This window comes from Eucyclogobius newberryi, unplaced genomic scaffold (genome assembly GCF_026437365.1).
Source record: "Eucyclogobius newberryi isolate DKJ021-1_F unplaced genomic scaffold, fEucNew1.0.hap1 SCAF_1, whole genome shotgun sequence".
In the NCBI taxonomy this organism is placed as follows: Eukaryota; Metazoa; Chordata; class Actinopteri; order Gobiiformes; family Gobiidae; genus Eucyclogobius; species Eucyclogobius newberryi.
Genome location: NW_027315723.1, coordinates 2,437,276 through 2,453,311, shown reverse-complemented (window position 1 = coordinate 2,453,311; position 16,036 = coordinate 2,437,276).

Here is a 16,036-nt window from a genome sequence, read left to right as displayed (position 1 = left end):
CCGGACAGCCCTGAGCAAAGGGCCCCGGACCCCGTACTCCTGGAGCACCCCTCAAAGGACACCCCGAGGGACACGGTCAAAAGCCTTCTCCAGATCCACAAAACACATGTGACTGTGGCAAACTCCCATGAACCCTCGAGCACCCGATGGAGAGTCTAGAGCTGGTCCAGTGTTCCACGACCAGGACCTAAACCTGCTCCTCCTGAATCTGAGGTTCGACTATCGGTCAGATTCTCCTCTCCAGGACCTGGAATAGACCTTATGGGAGGCTGAGGAGTGTGATCCCTCTGTAGTTGGAACACACCCTCTTGTCCCCCTTCTTGAACAGAGGGACCACCACCCCGGTCTGCCAGTCCAGAGACACTGTCCCCGACCGCCACGCCCTGTTGTAGAGACGTGTCAACCAAGACAGTCCTACAGCATCCAGAGACTTTAGGTCCTCAGGATCTCATCCACCCCCGGAGCCACTGAGGAGCCACTGAGGAGCCACTGAGGAGCCACTGAGGAGCCACTGTGGAGCCACTGAGGAGCCAACAACCTCAGTGACTTCAGATTGGGTGATGGACGAGTCCCTCTGAGTCCTCGGTCTCTGCTTCCTCTTCAGAAGACGTGACGGTGGGATTAAGGAGGTCCTCAAAGTCCTTCCACCGTCCGATGACCTCCCCAGTCGAGGTCAGCAGGTCTCCCCCTCCTGAGGCGCCGGACGGTTTGCCAGAATTTCTTTGGGGCCGACTGATTGTCCTACATCACGAACATTGTGAAGAATATTTGTCCAATCGCGCAAATTTTTTTTTTTAGAATTAACAGGGTTTTTTGAGGGAATTATTCCAGAAAATGAAAATAAAACTGTGTTCAGAGTTCTTTCTCCTGTAATGCTTGTAATGAACAGTAACATTGGGACTAAACTGGACTAAACTGGACTAGACTGGACCAAACCAAGTGTGAACGCCTTTGTTTTGTTTTCTTGGTCCTGGACCCTCTGATCTGGACCGGCTCTGGACCCTCTGATCTGGACCGGCTCTGGACCCTCTGATCTGGACCGGCCCTGGACTCTCTGATCTGGACCGGCCCTGGACCGGCTCTGGACCCTCTGATCTGGACCGGCCCTGGACCGGCCCTGGGCCCTCTGATCTGGACCGGCCCTGGACCCGGCCCCCCACGTGACCACGATCGCACCCATCCAGCCATTTAGCAACGAAGAAACAACTGATCTCTTCAATAGGATAATTTTACATTTAACTTAATATTTGTCTATATTTACTGAAATATAACTGTGGATTTGGTCCAAAAGAGGAGCTTTCAGTTTTGGTGCATTTTAGATTGTCTTAATAACATGGACTACATAGATATATATTTTTTCTGACAAGTAAAAACTAACCTCAGGGTAAATTCATGTTTTTATTTCCAGATAAATGTTAGAAATGTGCCAAAGCCAATCAGGCTCCAGCACCAGACTTGTTTTTTACAGTGCAGTGGGGGAGTGAGGGGGAGTGAGGGGGGAGTGTGCCCGACAGAGGGGCCCCGTGTTTGGGTACGAGTGTCAGGTTTGGCCCCCGGCGCCGGTTATGATTGAACAGGCTCCTGCTGCGAAACGTTTAACCTCCAGAACGAGACTTCACCAGGACACGATATATTCAGCTTTTATTATACTTTATATTCAGCTTTTATTATACTTTATATTCAGCTTTTATTATAATTTATATTCAGCTTTTATTATAATTTATATTCAGCATTTATAATAACTACAATAATATATTTGAAATTACAATATAATTACAAAATATATTTAATATATATATAATATATTTAAATGTATTATATTTTACTCTTTGATTTAGTAATTCATCAAATATTTGAATGTATTATTTCATTATTATATATTATTATTATTGTTTTATTTATTTATCATTTGCCGTTTGAATCTTTATTCTCTTTGTTCTTAATAATTAGCTTTAAAAAGGTGATTTGTTTGTCCCTTCGGCGCCTCCTCTGGTCAGAATCAGTCCGTCATTACACGCAGCAGTTTGACCCCTGACCCCCGGAATGGCTGCGATAATGGCTCTGATGATGGCTGTGTCTGTGCTCGGTCCCCGGGGGGCGCTGTGGGGCCCCTACGATCAATGGGCCCCGGAGGAGGACAAATGAAGTGCTTTATCTACAAAAAACACACACTGCGCTTTTCAATTAGAGACGAGACATTTATCTGAATCAGAGAGAAGGGGGAGGACGGGGGAGGGGAGAGGAGAAGGGAGAGAGGGAGGGAGGGAGAGAGGGAGGGGAGAGGAGGAGGAGGGAGAGAGGGAGAGAGGGAGGAGGGAGGAGGGAGAGAGGGAGGGGAGAGGAGGAGGAGGGAGAGAGGGAGAGAGGGGAGGAGGGAGGAGGGAGAGAGGGAGGGGAGAGGAGGAGGAGGGAGAGAGAGAGAGAGGGAGGGGAGAGGAGGAGGAGGGAGAGAGGGAGGGGAGAGAGGGAGGAGGGAGGAGGGAGAGAGGGAGGGGAGAGGAGGAGGAGGGAGAGAGAGAGAGAGAGAGAGAGAGAGGGGAGAGGAGGAGGAGGGAGAGAGGGAGGGAGAGAGGGAGGGGAGAGGAGGAGGAGGGCGAGAGAGAGAGAGAGAGAGAGAGAGAGAGGGGAGAGGAGGAGGAGGGAGAGAGGGAGGGAGAGAGAGAGAGAGAGGGGAGAGGAGGAGGAGGGAGAGAGGGAGGGAGAGAGGGAGAGAAGGAGAGAGGGAGAGAGGGAGGAGGGAGAGAGGGAGGGGAGAGGAGAAGGAGGGGAGAGAGGGAGGGGAGAGGAGGAGGAGGGAGAGAGAGAGAGAGAGAGAGGGGAGAGGAGGAGGAGGAGGAGGGAGAGAGGGAGGGAGAGAGGGAGGGGAGAGGAGGAGGAGGGAGAGAGAGAGAGAGAGAGAGAGAGAGAGGGGAGAGGAGGAGGAGGGAGAGAGGGAGGGAGAGAGGGAGGGGAGAGGAGGAGGAGGGAGAGAGAGAGAGAGAGAGGGGAGAGGAGGAGGAGGGAGAGAGGGAGGGAGAGAGGGAGGGGAGAGGAGGAGGAGGGAGAGAGAGAGAGAGAGAGAGAGAGAGAGGGGAGAGGAGGAGGAGGGAGAGAGGGAGGGAGAGAGGGAGGGGAGAGGAGGAGGAGGGAGAGAGAGAGAGAGAGAGGGGAGAGGAGGAGGAGGGAGAGAGGGAGGGAGAGAGGGAGGGGAGAGGAGGAGGAGGGAGAGAGAGAGAGAGAGAGGGGAGAGGAGGAGGAGGGAGAGAGGGAGGGAGAGAGGGAGGGGAGAGGAGGAGGAGGGAGAGAGGGAGGGAGAGAGGGGAGGGGAGAGGAGGAGGAGGGAGAGAGAGAGAGAGAGAGAGGGGAGAGGAGGAGGAGGAGGAGGGAGAGAGGGAGGGAGAGAGGGAGGGGAGAGGAGGAGGAGGGAGAGAGAGAGAGAGAGAGAGAGAGAGAGAGAGAGGGGAGAGGAGGAGGAGGGAGAGGGAGGGAGAGAGGGAGGGGAGAGGAGGAGGAGGAGAGAGAGAGAGAGAGAGAGGGGAGAGGAGGAGGAGGGAGAGAGGGAGGGAGAGAGAGAGAGAAGGAGAGAGGGAGAGAGGGAGGAGGGGAGAGAGGGAGGGGAGAGGAGAAGGAGGGAGAGAGGGAGGGAGAGGAGGAGGAGGGAGAGAGAGAGAGAGAGAGAGAGGGAGAGGAGGAGGTGGAGAGAGGGAGGGGAGAGAGGGAGGGGAGAGGAGGAGGAGGGAGAGAGAGAGAGAGAGAGAGAGAGAGAGCGGGGAGAGGAGGAGGAGGGAGAGAGGGAGGGAGAGAGAGAGAGAGAGGGGAGAGGAGGAGGAGGGAGAGAGGGAGGGAGAGAGGGAGAGAGGGAGGAGGGAGAGAGGGAGGGGAGAGGAGAAGGAGGGAGAGAGGGAGGGGAGAGGAGGAGGAGGGAGAGAGGGAGAGAGGGAGGGAGGGAGAGAGGGAGGGGAGAGGAGGAGGAGGGAGAGAGGGAGAGAGGGAGGAGGGAGGAGGGAGAGAGGGAGGGGAGAGGAGGAGGAGGGAGAGAGAGAGAGAGAGAGAGATGAGAGAGAGAGAGGGGGGAGGGAGAGAGAGAGGGGGAGGGAGAGAGAGAGGGAGGGAGAGAGGGAGGAGGGAGAGAGGGAGGGGAGAGGAGAAGGAGGGAGAGAGGGAGGGGAGACAGGGAGGGAGAAAGGGAGGGGAGGACGGGGGGAGGGGAGAGGAGGAGGGAGAGAGGGAGGGAGGGGAGAGAGGAGAGAGGGAGGAGGGAGAGAGGGAGGGGAGAGGAGGAGGAGGGAGGGAGGGAGGGAGGGAGAGAGGGAGGGAGGGCGGGAGAGAAGGAGAGAGGGAGGGGAGAGGAGGAGGGGGGAGGAAAGGGAGGGAGGGAGAGAAGGACAAATTCAAACACAGGTTGCACTGCTGGTGGTGCAGTGGTTTGAGGTGCCGCACAGGTGCAGCTGCTACTATTGCAAACAGGGTTAATTCCCATTTTTGACATTTGCCGAATGCCTCAGTCCTCGACACCAGCGATTCCCAAAGTGGAGTTTGGGGATTATTAGGCCCGAGCACCACAAGCTGGCGAGAGGCCTATTAGTCCCGTAAGGCCGTGCATAACACGTTTGCGAAAGTGCGCACGAAATAGAGCGCGATGCGCTCGCCCACTTCCAAACACTAACACTCCTCCTCACGCACGCCCTGTGAAGACTAATAAGTAGTAGGAAAATGGAACATTATCGTTGTAAACGGGCGATGCCCGTGCAAAAGTGCGCACTAAACGAGTATGCACTTGTTTAGTGCTCACAAATACATTCTCCATCTCTTGCATGTTCCGTGCATATAAACATGTATTGCAAAAAAATTACATTATTACTGTTTAGAGGGCCAAAAATACAAAGTGGTCGGAGCCCACTCAAAATTAATGAAAGTACCCGTCAGTGACCAGAGACCCACACCGAAAATGTATAGTTTCTTGACGAAAAGTCACAAATATTTGCACACCTCTAAAAATCGTGCCTCTCTACATTCTGGCTATCTCCCTTTTCTAAAATTTAAAAAATTGGCGCATCAGCGCCCCCAAATTTACCAAAAATGCATTGATAGGAAATGACCCAAAAAACAAAATGCCATATTGGTTCAAAAATGGCTAAACATGACTCGGGAGTTTTTCCAAATGTCGTACTTTTGCGAACTCCTCCCAGGGCGTTGCCCTAAAAAGCTGAAATTTGGTGAAAATGGTGTTGAGGAGTGGGACATCAAAAGTTATTAAAATTACTTTGATATCCATCACAAAAACTGTAGCTAGAATTTCAGAAATTTCCCAAATTTTAAATTTGCTGCCGTTTGCACTGATAAAGTCCGAATTGCTTCAAATTAGAATCAGTTGTTAAACTCTTTGTCCTAAACCTACTCGCGATAGCGCCCCCTACAGAGTGAAATACAATTTATATGGAAGGTAAAATGTTTAGTTTTGCGAAATTTGACACAAAATTCAATTTTGTGTCAAATTTAAAATAATTTTAAATGAAACTACTTTTTGAATGGGGACCACAAAATTTAGTTCTCCCAAAATGTATACAATTTTGCACAAAATTCCATTTTGGCATCCCGTTCAAAAAAGTCAATGAGACCTTTGTCATATTTGTTATGGCGTAGCCGTAGCGATGACAGAAACCTGCCATATTATTCCAATGGGGAAATCACCAGATCTCTGAAATGTGAACATGCTGACATTTTATACTTTTACAAACTCCTCCAAGGGCGTTAGAACAATTAACCTCAAATTTCGTGAGACTCGTCTTCAGGAGTGAGCCATCAAACCTTATCAACATTTTCATTCTAAGAGCCACGGACTTTGTGCGGCGGAGCTGCAAACTTTTCCCTTTATATGTAAAGCGAAGGGAAGAAGACGCGACAGGGTCACAGATTCAGCAGTAGGTGTAATAAAAGGACGTTAGGCCCCCTCCTCATGCGGCAGCGGCGTGGCAAGGGCCGATCATTGCCGCTTGCGGCCATATTTAGGCCCGAGCGCCACAAGCTGGCGAGAGGCCTATTAATCTCGTAAGGCCGTGCGAAGCACGGCTGCGAAAGTGCGCACGTAGTGCGCACAAAATCGAGCGCGAAGCGCTCGCCCACTTCCAAACACTCACTAACGCACTCCTCCACTCATGCACGCCCCGTGCATACTAATTAGTTGTAGGAAAATGGAACATTACCGTTGTAAACGGGCGAAGCCCGTGCAAAAGTTCGCACTAAACGAGCACTTTACATTGGGATGACGACCGCGAAGCGGTCGTCATCCCCATATAAAGCACTCATTTGCGCTAAGTAGCTCACGAATACGTTCCCCATCTCTTGCATGTTCCGTGCATATAAGCATGTAAGGCAAAAATTGAACATTATTACTGTATAGAGGGCCAAAAACACAAAGTGGGCGGAGCCCACTCAAAATTATCGAAAGTGCCCGTCAGTGACCAGGGACCCACACCATGAGGTAGGAAAGCGCGAGCGCTTTCCGAAAATGTATAGTTTATGATATTTGAAAAATGGGAAACATTGTTTTCGCATCGGAATATTATTCTTTCTTTCTTTCTTTCTTCTTCTTCTTCTTCTTCTTCTTCTCGGGACCAACCCCCCTATTTTTCACCCAGTGAACATTGACGAAAAGTCACAAAAATTTGCACGCCTCTAAAAATCGTGCCTCTCTACATTCTGGCTATTTCCCTTTTCTAAAATTAAAAAAATTGGCGCGTCAGCGCCCCCAAATGTACCAAAAATGCATTGAGAGATGGGAAATGACCCAAAAAAAATCTGATCGTAGAATCATGAAATTTGGCGCAGAGGTAGATGGTGACAAGAGAAGTAAAAAATATTATTACGGCAACGCCGTCCGCCCAACCAAATGTCGGCCATATTGCTTCAAAAATGGCTAAACATGACTTCGGAGTTTTTCCAAACGTCGTACTTTTACGAACTCCTCCCAGGGCGTTGGCCCTAAAAAGCTGAAATTTGGTGAAAATGCTACTGAGGAGTGGGACATCAAAAGTTATCCAAATTACATTGATACCTCTCACGGTCTCTGTGCGGCGAAGCCGCAAACTGTAGCTAGAATTTCAGAAATCTCCCATATTTAAAATTTCTGCCGTTTGCGCAGATAAAGTCCGAATTGCGTCAAATTAGAATCAGTTGTTAAACTCTTTGCCCTAAACCTACTTGAAGTGAAATAAATTCATTTGGCGCCACAGCGCCCCCTACAGATTTTATATGGAGGTTAAATGTTTAGTTTTGCGAAATTATATGAAATTTGACACACAACTCAATTTTAGCATCCCCATCAAAAAAGTCAATGACTCATGTCATAATTGTTATGGCGTTGCCGTAACGATGACCGAAACCTTTCATGTTATTCCAATGGGGAAATCGCCAGAACATGTTTACACTTTAGACTTTCACAAACTCCTCCCAGGGCGTCAGCCCTATTAACCTGAAATTTGGTGAGACTCATCTTCAAGACCATCAAAAGTTATCCACATTTTCATTCAAAGAGTCACGGTGTCTGTGCGGCAAAGCCGCACATTTTGCCAAGAATTCAAAATAAAATTGCTTTTTGATGGTAAAACAAAGGGGAGAAGATGTGACAGCGTCACAGATTCAGCAGTAGGCGTAATAAAAGGACAATTGGGGCGCGTTAGCGCCCCCTCCTCTTGCGGCGTGGCGGCGGTGGCGTGGCGGCGGCGTGGCGAGGGCCGATCATTGCCGCTTGCGGCTATATTTATTATTATTATTATTTACATTTTAATATCACAATAAAACATTGGATATTCATCAGACAAAGTACAAAATAATATTGTGCCGTTCACGTGGATCAGAGGCACGAGCAAGAGAAACTTAAAAAAAAAGGACATGCAGAAAAAAATAATTTGAAATTATTTTTAAATCTTAAATCAAATGCAACTAGAGAGAACAAATGTGATATAGATAACATATTATATATTTAACACACATTTCTCCATCTGCAGACGTTTACCTTTAAAACCTGCATCCTGTGAGCAGGCTCGCCTCTTCACAGATCCGACCTGGACCTCAGCCTGATGACGTCACTGCTCCGTCTCCCTGGAGATCGACACGTTCTACTCCTTATTGTGGAACAATCCAGTAAAGATTAAGGTTCCAGAGTGCAGCTTTACAGGAGCTGGACTCACAACGGCCGGTCCGAGGCTCGGCGCTGGGTCACGGCGGCCGGTCCGAGGCTCGGCGCTGGGTCACGGCGGCCGGTCCGAGGCTCGGCGCTGGGTCACGGCGGCCGGTCCGAGGCTCGGCGCTGGTCCAGACTGAAGTGAAGCTGCTCTCGGCACATTCCTGCTCCCACTGCCCCGCGCCGCTCAGAACGGGCCATTGTTTAGCTCTGACAGGCCAAACACGCTGTTCTGTCCCGGTAAAGACGCGGGCCCCTCCAGCTGCCACACCGGCCCCCAAGAGCCCACCACTGACTCTTTTTATTCTGTTTGTGAAAGCAACGTGAGTGCCATTGTTTTATGTTGGGGACAAGGGTCTGGTGCTCGTGCTGCGTCCCGCTCGGCCTTGGAGGTCGAAAGGTCCAGCGTCGAGTCGTTACACGTTTATGTTCCATAAAAGAATGACAGAAAAGTGCTCAAACGAACCAAAACGTGGATCCAATTACTTTCACTTTCAATGTCATTAGCCTCGTGACGGCGTCAGCTACATTAGCACAAAGGGATAAACGTGAGCGACTGTGATGTAAACATCTCTCCTCACTGTTCGTCCAGTGAAAAATAATGTTGATTTTATGTTTAAAAAAATAAACTCTTCCTCACCCTCTGCGGGTGGTCTCTATTCCTCCCCCTTCAAGCTCGGGTTTGAGGGTTCTTCAGTATGCTCTTCCTGCACTGCACTTTTCTGGATCAAGTCATTCCTCCAGTTTGGGGTCATTCCTCCAGTTTGGGGTCATTCCTCCAGTTTGGGGGTCATTCCTCCAGTTTGGGGGTCATTCCTCCAGTTTGGGGGTCATTCCTCCAGTTTGGGGGTCATTCCTCCAGTTTGGGGGTCATTTCTCGAGTTTGGGGGTCACTGCCCCAAGTGCTCCGGTCACTACAGCACCACCGATACCTTCAGGCTCCAGACCTTCTCCAGCTCCTCTCTGAGGCCTTGGTATTTCTCTAGTTTCTCATATTCTTTTTCCGGATGTTTCCATCCCATGATGCATTGCAACGTCCACCACCACGGCTTTCCTCTGACCCTTGAGACCACCACTATGTCCGGTTGGTTCCATTACCATTCTGTTTGTATCTAGAAGTCCCAGAGGACCTTGGCTCGGTCGTTCTCCAACACCTTTGGAGGTGTTTCCCATTTTGTCCTTGGGGACTCCAGCCCGTACTCTGCACAGATGTTTCTGTTCACTATGCCAGCCTCTAGGTGGCGCTCCATGTATGCTGTCCCTGCCAGCTTATGTGTAAACATATATATTTATATTAAAAATGTGCATATTTTTTAGCACAATATGTTTCACTGCTTTTCCAGTGAAAAACATTGTAGATTTTATATTTTATTTTTATTGATGTTAGATGGATTTGGAAGTAAAGGTGAGCTGTGTAACCTTTCTGGTGGAGGTCTCATTGGAGATTTGTGTGTGCTTCCAGAGCGAGTCTTGACCTTCTCCCACAGCGGCTCCAGGGGCCACGTCTTGGCCTTCTCCCACTGCGGCTCCAGGGGCCACGTCTTGGCCTTCTCCCACTGCGGCTCCAGGGGCCACGTCTTGGCCTTCTCCCACTGCGGCTCAGGGGCCACGTACACACTAACCTCCATTGTCTTAGTCATAATGATGCCTTACATTTGTGTTCAGCTCCTCGGCCCTCAGAGGGAGGTTTACAGACGGCCTTTATACTTTTCCTCTGAATTTAGTTTATGTCAGGGACTTTTTACTGCTGACTAATGAGGACGCACGCCCGTGCCACCACAGGACACTCTCTAGAAACAGTCCTGTGAGTGGGGGACTCATGGGGCCCGTGCCACCACAGGACACTCCCTAGAAACAGTCCTGTGAGTGGGGGACTCATGGGGCCCGTGCCACCACAGGACAATCCCTAGAAACGGCCCTGTGACTGGGGGGATCCTGGGGCCCGTGCCACCACAGGGCACTCCCTAGAAACACCCCTGTGACTGGGGGGATCCTGGGGCCCGTGCCACCACAGGGCACTCCCTAGAAACACCCCTGTGACTGGGGGGCTCCTGGGGCCCGTACCACCACAGGGCACTCCCTAGAAACACCCCTGTGACTGGGGGGCTCCTGGGGCCCGTGCCACCACAGGGCACTCCCTAGAAACACCCCTGTGACTGGGGGGCTCCTGGGGCCCGTGCCACCACAGGGCACTCCCTAGAAACACCCCTGTGACTGGGGGGCTCCTGGGGCCCGTACCACCACAGGGCACTCCCTAGAAACACCCCTGTGACTGGGGGGCTCCTGGGGCCCGTGCCACCACAGGGCACTCCCTAGAAACACCCCTGTGACTGGGGGGCTCCTGGGGCCCGTGCCACCACAGGGCACTCCCTAGAAACACCCCTGTGACTGGGGGGCTCCTGGGGCCCGTGCCACCACAGGGCACTCCCTAGAAACACCCCTGTGACTGGGGGGCTCCTGGGGCCCGTGCCACCACAGGGCACTCCCTAGAAACACCCCTGTGACTGGGGGGCTCCTGGGGCCCGTCCTGTGGTGGAAACTACCTGAATTTTTCAGTCAGAGTTCAGTCATCATTTTAGAACAGCCACAGGAACCAAAAGAAACGTGAAGAGGCGGAGACTCTGGATGAAGGTCAAACGACAACAATGCGGAGGAGGTAAGTAGTGTATACGTATTGAATGTGTTTAAGTGTTGGATGTGTATAAGTATTGAATGTGTATTGAATGTGTATAAGTATTGAATGTGTATAAGTATTGAATGTGTATAAGTATTGAATGTGTATTGAATGTGTATAAGTATTGAATGTGTATAAGTATTGAATGTGTATAAGTATTGAATGTGTTTAAGTGTTGGATGTGTATAAGTATTGAATGTGTATAAGTATTGAATGTGTATTGAATGTGTATAAGTATTGAATGTGTATAAGTATTGAATGTGTATAAGTATTGAATGTGTATAAGTATTGAATGTGTTTAAGTGTTGGATGTGTATAAGTATTGAATGTGTATAAGTATTGAATGTGTATAAGTATTGAATGTGTATTGAATGTGTATAAGTATTGAATGTGTATAAGTATTGAATGTGTATAAGTATTGAATGTGTTTAAGTGTTGGATGTGTATTGAATGTGTATAAGTATTGAATGTGTATAAGTATTGAATGTGTATAAGTATTGAATGTGTTTAAGTGTTGGATGTGTATTGAATGTGTATAAGTATTGAATGTGTATTGAATGTGTATAAGTATTGAATGTGTATAAGTATTGAATGTGTATTGAATGTGTATAAGTATTGAATGTGTTTAAGTGTTGGATGTGTATTGAATGTGTATAAGTATTGAATGTGTATAAGTATTGAATGTGTATTGAATGTGTATAAGTATTGAATGTGTATAAGTATTGAATGTGTATAAGTATTGAATGTGTATAAGTATTGAATGTGTATAAGTGTTGGATGTGTATAAGTATTGAATGTGTATTGAATGTGTATAAGTATTGAATGTGTATAAGTATTGAATGTGTATAAGTATTGAATATGTTTTAGTAGTTCCCGGTGAGAAGATACGGAAGTTTGTGTACTCTACGTTCTTACGTGTTTGAGAAGTCATATGAAAAACTTAATAGTTGTAAAATTGTCTTGTGCGTTAACTCAACCACGTCGTTAGCATCAAACCAGTTCTACATCGACCACGCCATTAGCATCGCACCGGTTCACAGCGCCACCTACGAGAAGGACAATGAACTCAATGTCCTTATGTCACTTCATGATCAGAAAAGGCTCAAGTTGAGGAGAACAATGAAATGATGGCTAAGACGTTGGTAAAATGACAGATAAGTAAACTGAGTGAAAGGAGGATCAATCAACAGACAAAGTGAGTGCTCATAGTCCCACACATGTCCCACACATGTCCCACACATGTCCCACACATGTCCCACACATGTCCCACACATGTCCCACACATGTCCCACAGAACCAGTAGATGATGCCACCAATGACACAGCAGCAGTAGAACCATCAACCACCTGTGCTTTACACTCAAGGAGGCGACAATGATGTCCACCAATGTTCCACAGATGCAGGAGCCGGGACCCCCTGACAGCTGGGACCCCCCTGACAGCAGGGACCCCCTGACAGCAGGGTGCCAGCTCACATGATGCAGGAGCCGGGGCCCCCTGACAGCAGGGACCCCCTGACAGCAGGGTGCCAGCTCACGTGATGCAGGAGCCGGGGCCCCCTGACAGTACAGTTGTGGGGTTTTCCAGTATCAAACTGTGCTCTATAAAATAATGTGGGTTGTGTTCTCATGTCACTAAATGACCATGAAATTGTGACCTTCACACACATCTTCTTACTCTTCCCAGAATCCCCGGTTGACCTGTTAGGACGGGACATTCTGTCCCTGTTAAAATGTAAGCTAACAGGCCATGAATCCCATACAGATGTTCTATTGCCTAATGGAATGGAACTTAAAGCTGACACTTCCTCTCAGGGTCATTTTATTATTACAGAGAAAACCCAAGTTAATGATGAACTGCTGATGTTTTTTATATGTCTCTTAAAAAGAGTATTGAGTTTTTGTCTCATAGCATTCCAGAAGTTACACAAGGAGATCCAGCCACATCTACCAAACAAGCAGAAACCAAGGAGACAACGTGAGGGAGAAGATGTTCAGCAGACACTGGAATGAACCACTCTGGACAGTTCCTCTGAAGGTCTCGCGGGTGACACAAATCACACTTAAACATTGGGTTGATGACACAGAGACGAGTGAAAGCGCACTAAAGTACATAAATGACATAAATGACATGGTAGACTAGTGGATAATCCTACTGAGAGGACATTAAATACTGTTACACGGACCTTGAAGAGTCGAGTCGCACCTAGATGTGAAACTAGATGTGAAACTAGATGTGAAACTAGATGTGTAACTTGTATATTTTGTGAATAGAAAACTACAATACCAGAGTTGTATTTAAATGTGACCAGACTAAACGTGACAATATTGTTTCTAAAGTAAGGTCCCTAGAGCTGTTGTGGACAAAATACTAGATATGTTACGTTGCCTTCCAAGTCGTCAGGTACATGTGCACTTGTGTCCTTGTGCACTTGTGTCCTTGTGCACTTGTGTCCTTGTGCAATTGTGTCCTTGTGCAATTGTGTCCTTGTGCACTTGTGTCCTTTTGTCTCCTGTTGTGAGTCTTTACGCTGAAAACTGAGAAGAAGTGAGAACGAAGACTACGACGAAGAAGACTTGAGAGCATCAGATGAGGTCCACGATATAAAGACCACACGATGTTATATTCCGTGTTTGAATGTTTCTACATTTTTCAGATTGATAAAATAAGAAGTGCCTTATGAACCGGGCGAAGGTTTAGGATGATTTAGATTTTTATTACACATATAGACCACATGGGAGATTGGGTTTGGGGGGAACCCGGAACTCACCTGCGATTACACACAGAGCTCATTCACCCACGTCACAAAACCACCTCATCGCATACGAGGCCACCCCCTTGTCATAGGTTGCCGCCCCCTTGTCGTACGTTGCCGCCCCCTTGTCATAGGTTGCCGCCCCCTTGTCATACGTTGCCGCCCCCTTGTCATACGCTGCTGCCCCCTTGTCATACGTTGCCGCCCCCTTGTCATACGTTGCCGCCCCCTTGTCGTACGTTGCCGCCCCCTTGTCGTACGTTGCCGCCCCCTTGTCGTAGGTTGCCGCCCCCTTGTCATAGGTTGCCACCCCCTTGTCATACGCTGCCGCCCCCTTGTCGTACGTTGCCGCCCCCTTGTCGTACGTTGCCGCCCCCTTATCATACGTTGCCGCCCCCTTGTCGTACGTTGCCGCCCCCTTGTCGTACGTTGCCGCCCCCTTGTCATAGGTTGCCACCCCCTTGTCATACGCTGCCGCCCCCTTGTCGTACGTTGCCGCCCCCTTGTCGTAGGTTGCCGCCCCCTTGTCATAGGTTTCCGCCCCCTTGTCATAGGTTGCCGCCCCCTTATCGTACGTTGCCGCCCCCTTGTCGTACGTTGCCGCCCCCTTGTCGTACGTTGCCGCCCCCTTGTCCTAGGTTGCCACCCCCTTGTCATACGCTGCCGCCCCCTTGTCGTACGTTGCCGCCCCCTTGTCGTAGGTTGCCGCCCCCTTGTCATAGGTTTCCGCCCCCTTGTCATAGGTTGCCGCCCCCTTATCGTACGTTGCCGCCCCCTTGTCGTACGTTGCCGCCCCCTTGTCGTACGTTGCCGCCCCCTTGTCGTAGGTTGCCGCCCCCTTGTCGTAGGTTGCCGCCCCCTTGTCGTAGGTTGCCGCCCCCTTGTCATAGGTTGCCGCCCCCTTGTCATACGCTGCCGCCCCCTTGTCATAGGTTGCCGCCCCCTTGTCATAGGTTGCCGCCCCCTTGTCATAGGTTGCCGCCCCCTTATCATACGTTGCCGCCCCCTTGTCGTACGTTGCCGCCCCCTTGTCGTACGTTGCCGCCCCCTTGTCGTAGGTTGCCGCCCCCTTGTCATAGGTTGCCGCCCCCTTGTCGTAGGTTGCCGCCCCCTTGTCATAGGTTGCCGCCCCCTTGTCATACGCTGCCGCCCCCTTGTCATAGGTTGCCGCCCCCTTGTCATAGGTTGCCGCCCCCTTGTCATAAGTTGCCGCCCCCTTATCATACGTTGCCGCCCCCTTGTCATACGTTGCCGCCCCCTTATCATACGTTGCCGCCCCCTTGTCATACGCTGCCGCCCCCTTGTCATAGGTTGCCGCCCCCTTATCATACGTTGCCGCCCCCTTGTCATACGTTGCCGCCCCCTTGTCATACGCTGCAGCCCCCTTGTCGTACGTTGCCGCCCCCTTGTCCGTCCCATGTTGCGTTCCTTTGGAGGCTCCAGAGCTTTCAAAGTCCACAAACTCCTTGGATGAGCTACACAGAGGTCGATATTTAGAAAAGCTGTGATCAATCGACTCAGATCCATATTTGAAATGCCTAAATCACCGACTCTTTTGGATATCTCGTACCCCGGACATTTACGATCCACGCCCACACGCCGCTCCCTCCGCCCACACGCCGCTCCCTCCGCCCACACGCCGCTCCCTCCGCTCCCTCCGCCCACACGCCGCTCCCTCCGCCCACACGCCGCTCCCTGCGCCCACACGCCGCTCCCTCCGCCCACACGCCGCCGCTCCCTCTCCGCCCACACGCCGCTCCCTCCGCCCACACGCCGCTCCCTCCGCCCACACGCCGCTCCCTCCGCCCACACGCCGCCGCTCCCTCTCCGCCCACACGCCGCTCCCTCCGCCCACACGCCGCTCCCTCCGCCCACACGCCGCTCCCTCCGCCCACACGCCGCCGCTCCCTCTCCGCCCACACGATGGACTCGAGCTCAGAAGATACGACTGGTCCCCCTCCTGGACGAGTGAGGTACTACACCAACTAAACTCACTTACTATTCTTAAAAGAGTTAAAGGAGTTCAATGGAAAAAGAGCTGCTTTAAGAGAGAAACCAACACTTTTGTACAAAACAATAAGTAATTTATTATTAAATTACATTATTTGAATATGGAAATACAAATATAGTGCTATAGAAAAAATAAATAGGTCAAAAATAAGAGACACATTTAAATATAAAACATAAGCGTCCAGTCGACACTTTGTCCAAATCTGTAGAGAATATTCACAAATCAAACTGGTTTGAAGTAAAAACTGATAAATATTTGATTTGGGAATGGAATTCATAAATATAGTTATCTATAAATATAGAAAGACCAAAACTTTCTGTCATTTTTATGTTTTCAGTTTTAAATCATTTCTGCTTCAGGATCAATGAGAACTGAACCAGGACTAAACCAGGACTAAACCAGGACTAAACCAGGACTAAACCAGGTCCAAACCAGG